Source organism: Crinia signifera, chromosome 1 (genome assembly GCF_055691185.1).
Source record: "Crinia signifera chromosome 1, ASM5569118v1, whole genome shotgun sequence".
Classification (NCBI taxonomy): domain Eukaryota; kingdom Metazoa; phylum Chordata; class Amphibia; order Anura; family Myobatrachidae; genus Crinia; species Crinia signifera.
Window position 1 is genome coordinate 203,164,499 of NC_139217.1, and position 6,000 is coordinate 203,170,498.

The window sequence follows — 6,000 nt, forward strand, 5'->3', positions numbered from 1 at the left end:
AGATGTTGTAGTATCTACTGTTGATGTTATTATCTCTGTTGTTGTTGGGAAAACTGTTGTAGTTGATTTTGCTGTGGTTGTATCTGTTGTTGTTGAAGTTGTAACTTCTGTTGTTGTAGATTCAGGTGCAGTAGTTGTTAGTGGTGTGGTTGTGGTCATCAATGTGGTCGTATCTGTTGTTGATGATAAAATCTCTGTTGTTGTCGGCAAAACTGTTGTTGTTGATGTTGCTGGAGTGGTGGTTGTGTCTGTTGTTGTTGAAGTTGTAACTTCTGTTGTTGTAGATTCAGGTGCAGTAGTTGTTAGCGATGTGGTTGTGGTCAAAGATGTTGTAGTATCTGCTGTTGATGTTATTATCTCTGTTGTTGTCGGGAAAACTGTTGTTGTTGTTGATGTTGCTGGTGTGGTGGTTGTATCTGTTGTTGAAGTTGTAACTTCCGTTGTTGTAGATTCAGGTGCAGTAGTTGTTAGCGGTGTGGTTGTGGTCAAAGATGTTGTAGTATCTGTTGTTGATGATAAAATCTCTGTTGTTGTCGGCAAAACTGTTGTTGTTGTTGATGTTGCTGGAGTGGTGGTTGTGTCTGTTGTTGTTGAAGTTGTAACTTCTGTTGTTGTAGACTCAGGTATAGTAGTTATTCGCGGTGTGGTTGTGGTCAAAGATGTTGTAGTATCTATTGTTGATGTTTTTATCTCTGTTGTTGTTGGGAAAACTGTTGTAGTTGATGTTGCTGTGGTTGTATCTGTTCTTGCAGTTGTAACTTCTGTTGTTGTAGATTCAGGTGCAGTAGTTGTTAGCGGTGTGGTTGTGGTCACCGATGTGGTTGTATCTACTGTTGATGTTATAATCTCTGTTGTTGTTATCGGGAAAACTGTTGTAGTTGATATAGCTGGAGTGGTGGTTGTGTCTGTTGTTGTTAAAGTCATTACTTTTGTTGTAGATTCAGGTACAGTAGTTGTTAGTAGTGTTGTTGTCGTATATGTTGTAGCATAAGTTGTTGCATCTGTTGCTGCAAAAAGTTTTAAAAACAAAATTAGTGTAATTAATTTTTTTGTGACCAATGATTACTTTTTTTATCTTTTTTCATGTAAACTTAATGAATATACAGGGGAGCCGAGAGAGGGGGGGAGAGGGTACTAATTACCCGGGCCCAGGCTTGCTGAAGGGGCCCCGCAGGGGCCCTGGTCTGACCCCTCCCTTTCCCCTCCATCCCTCCCGGGCAGCAACAGTAGCACACTCTTCTACAGCATGTGCTGTGCTGACAGCAGGCGCAGCATGAGTGTCTCACTGACAGCGTGAGAGGTCATGCTGAGCCTGCAGTCAGCACAGCACATGCTGTAGGTGTGAGCTGCTTCTGAGATTACAGTTTTTAGAGTTTTCTTTCACCCTCCTCTAAACATTTTGGGGGCGTGGCCTAAGTCTGGGAGATTCCCACAACACACACTTAGGCCACGCCCCCAACATTTTACCGGGGCCCGCCATTCCTCTCGGCTGCCCTGTGAATATACAGTACACATCTTAACTCTTTGAAACATTGCCATCGGGTTTGATTTCGTACAGTGTATGTTTTTTTTCATATCAGTTTAGGATTGCATTCATTTTTCTTCATTATTAACTAAATGTTGTATTTTAAATATATCTTAAGATGTTTTTAGTACAGTAACTAGCTTATTTTGTGTAATAAAGTTTATTCTTTTTATGACTTATGGCATGTACACACGGTCAGATGTGCCTTAAGATCCTATCCACGATCCGATCAGATAGGATCGTGGATAGGATCTTAAGGCACATCCGATTTGCATCCAATCTTGACTATATAGTGCAGATCTGCACTATATAGACAAGGCAGCCAAGACTTTCTGGCTTCAGATACGTGAACGCGCATCGGGATCGGATCAGGATCGCAAGGGTTAAAACCCTTGCGATCTGCATCCGATTCCGATGCCGATCCGATGTTGACTATATCGTCAACATCGGAAAGGAAATCGGACCGTGTGTACACAGCATTACAGTAAATTTCAAGAGTGAATATATATGCTTTGTTTATATTGTTGTTGCTGTTGTTATTTTCATTTTAAGTGTAGTGCTTCTCAATTTTCAATATTTGCATAGGATGAGTACAAACAAAGTGATACCACAAAATGTAGTTTAAAAAATTACAACGGTAATCAGAAGTTGGTGTAGAGCAACTAATTGTGAAACAGACTTTCTGAGAATGTACCAACAAAATATATTTAACTAAGATCTCTGAATGACCCTCTATTATGTTGGTTTTTCAAATCTTATTACTAATTCCCTTTGGTGTGCTAGGGGTTAAATCCCCCTCCCTTGCAGCACCTGGGGGGCATTACTGGTTTGAGTGACCACTGTTTGTATATGCAAGAGGCATTTGTTGGGACCTGCATTTAGGAGGGCATGCTGGTTCCTGTAGTGCCACAAGGAGGATTTAGGGGTAACTCTTGATAGGCTGGCTCTCAACTTAGATATATTGGTAAGTGCTGTTATCATGTAGCCTTACAGTAGACAATTATATGGCCCAGATTGGGTGCTGTTATCATGCAGTGTAGGACTTCCGGCATCAGAGAAGCCTTGACGAGGCCCGGAAGCTTATCATGTCTTTTGCAAAATATATGTAACTAAGATCTCTGAATGACCCTCTATTATGTTGGTTTTTCAAATCTTATTACTAATTCCCTTTGGTGTGTTGAGGGTTAAATCCCCCTCCCTTGCAGCACCTGGGGGGGCATTACTGGTTTGATTGAGCAGCTCTCACCACTGTTTGTAATGTACCAACAAAGTAAGGAGATAGACAGAATTAGAGGTGATTTTGGTATAAAAAGAAGTTAGTAATAGTACACTTAGGGTCTGATTTAGTATCAGTGTACGTTTTGTGAGTAATCTCAAACTACAACTCCCCGTGCTAGCATGTTGGGGACTGTCCAACACAGGACAAGTCCAACCCACATGCTGGGTACTGGGAGGTGATGCAATTTCAAAATCTTTCAGTTGAGTAGCTAATATGCAAGTGCTTTGCTATACATCAAAGTGATTGCATGATACTAGAAGCCAACCATACTTTGGCTCATAGCGGCTTCATGTGATGATACACAGCTGCTGCAGCCCAGACTATAAATGGAATAGAAACACCTGTATTGTCCAAGCCATGCGTTGCGGGGTGCAATGCCGTGTTGACAGCCCTGCAATTCTGCATCACCACCACATTCACCTTTGGCCCTTAGACTGTGGTTATAACTTGTAACTTATTTCCTGCAGTGTAAAGGGCATGGATGAGGTTACTGTCTGTCCATTATAAACCAGATTCCCGAATGACCCAAAGTGGCTACTCGTTAAAGTATATTATAATGAATGATTATAACCTTGGATCCCATTTTACGCTAAAAATATGTTTAACCCATTTTTAAAGGTTTTAATTGAATCTGCTATCTTAACCTTCTCTGACAGAGTATTCCATGTCTTATAACTGTCCTTACTGTAAAGAAACCCTTTCTATGCTGAGTGAGAGACTTCCTATCCTCTAACCTTTTGGGGTAACTGCATGTCCTGTCTACAGATCTCTTAGTAAACACATCACCAGCTACAGATGGGTCAGGTCCCATCTTGGCAGGGGATGGCGCTGGCGTCGCCAGCCGCCATCCCCCGCCAGCGCCATGGCGATGGTGAGAAGGGGACGCGCGCGCACGAGAGGCGCGCGCGTCCCCTTCCGACGGCGCTTCCATCCGTTCCCCCGGGTCCCCGCCGGCTTGCCGGCGGTAACCCGGGGTCCCCGCCGCCTGCCCGCACCCCCCCCTAACCCCCCCTAACCCTGTCCGTCTCCCTGAGGCGGAGACGGACAGGGTTTCCGTCGCGCTGGCGACGGAGACGCGCGTGCGCGTGAGACTCACGCGCGTCTCAGTGTATTCGCTGGCGTGGCTGCTGGCGGGTCGCCAGCGCGGACGTTCTGGTGACCCGCCAGCAAGGATGGGACCTGACCCATCTGTAGTTCACTGTATTGACCTTTAATGTATTTCTATATAATAATCATGTCCACTCTTGAACAACTCTTTTCCAATGTAAACATACCTAACCTGGCTATACTTTCCTCATAACCCAATGACTCTAAACCCTTAATCAATTTTGTTGCTATTCTTTGCTTTTTATGGAGTGGTGACCAAAACTGTACACTGTATACTAAATAAGGATGTACCAGTGCTTTATATAGTGGCAAAATTACACTGTCATCTCTAGCCTCTTTGCCCCTTTTTATTAGAGATGTGCGGACTCGGATTCTGGAGATCCGAGCCCCCACGACCGTCATCAATCCAAGCACGGTTCCGAGCAACTCTCGGAGATTCCCACCTGACTTGGGTCCGGCCGCGCGGGCAAAACGTCATTGCCTGGCGCCGGATTTTGCGAGGCTTTAAATAGCGGCTCCTGCGCCTGCCATCTTCACTCCAGTCTAGTAGTGGGTTGGAAGAGGGTGTGTTGGTTATGCTGCTGGGAGCCTCGCAAACAGCCCGGAAACAGCCCAACCCAGCGCCGCACTACACGGACACACAGCTTGTACTGTGTAGCAGGTCAGATCCATTGGACGGACACCACCTGGAGCCGGTCCCTTTGAAAAAAGGTTGACCATCCAAAGGATTACAAATACAATACATTCCTGGCTCAGATAAAGGGAGGAAGTCCAATAGGACACTACAGCAAAACCTGCGAGATCCATCTCTTATATATACGGCCCTTGGGACTGGTAACTATCAATGCCTCTATACTAAAAATGCCTCTATGACATGATGAACAGTCATTCCATAACTTAAGCCTCAGTATATAGACACTTAAAGCTAAATCAGCTTCGCCCACTATAATATATGTTATATGTTGTATGTTATGTATGTCTAGGAGAATGTATTTCTTTTTATAATTATGATGAATTGTGTTTTTAAATAAATATATGCGTATCCTAATCTGGGTTCTGATTGAATAATTGTTTTTGGCTAAGCAGCGCCACCTAGGGATACCAGCTTATAGCTGGATACCTGTTATTTACATAATGTTCTAAAAAGTGGGGAATCCTATTAATCTTTAATTGTATATGGATTGAGAAATTACCCACTTATAGTGGTGAAATCAGAAGAGGTTAAAATGTAAGACATACAACATATAAATACATGAAAAGTGCAACTACGGGCATGTGGACAAGTGGATCAGGGCAAACTAAGGACTATATGACTGTGACAGCCCACTGGGTAGATGCATCGCCTTCCACAGCAGCAGCAGCAACTCCTGCACGCCAGCTCCTTCCAAGGCAGGCTACGCTGTGTATCACCGGTTTCAGGAAGAGGCACAATGCCAACAACCTCTTAGAGAAACTGAGGGAAATCATCTCCCAGTGGCTTACCCCCCCCCCCCCCCACACACACACACCTTTAGACTCTCCTGGGGATTTGTGGTGTCAGACAATGCCAGCAACATTGTGCGGGCATTAAACTTGGGCAATTTCCAGCACGTGCCATGTTTTGCCCACACAATAAATTTGGTGGTGCTGTATTTCATCAAAAATGACAGGAGTGTGCAGGAGCTGAGGATGAGGGAGGAAAGGAAACACCAGCCTAGCGAGCCAGATAGCGGAATCCACCCTAGCGATCAATTGAGTGAGAGAAGTAGCAGCCAGATAGCCCTCACATACCAGATAGGGGTCTTGTTTGCTGCTTACCCGTACATGTACAGTTAGGTAGTAAGACACCGGTTGCTGAAAAGCGATACATCTCCAACCCAGGAGTCCTAGAGAGGTGGAGGAACTCTTCCATCTGCCATCTTAAAATTGATTAGCCCCCTCCCCTCCACCCATTAGGCAATGATTTAAGAGACGACTGCTAATAAATGAATAATAATCACAAAATGAAACAATCAGATTACATTAATTAATAATAATCATAATCACACAATCAAGCCAGATAGGGGTCTTGTTGGATGTTAAACTGATCGAAACAGTTACACACTTGCAG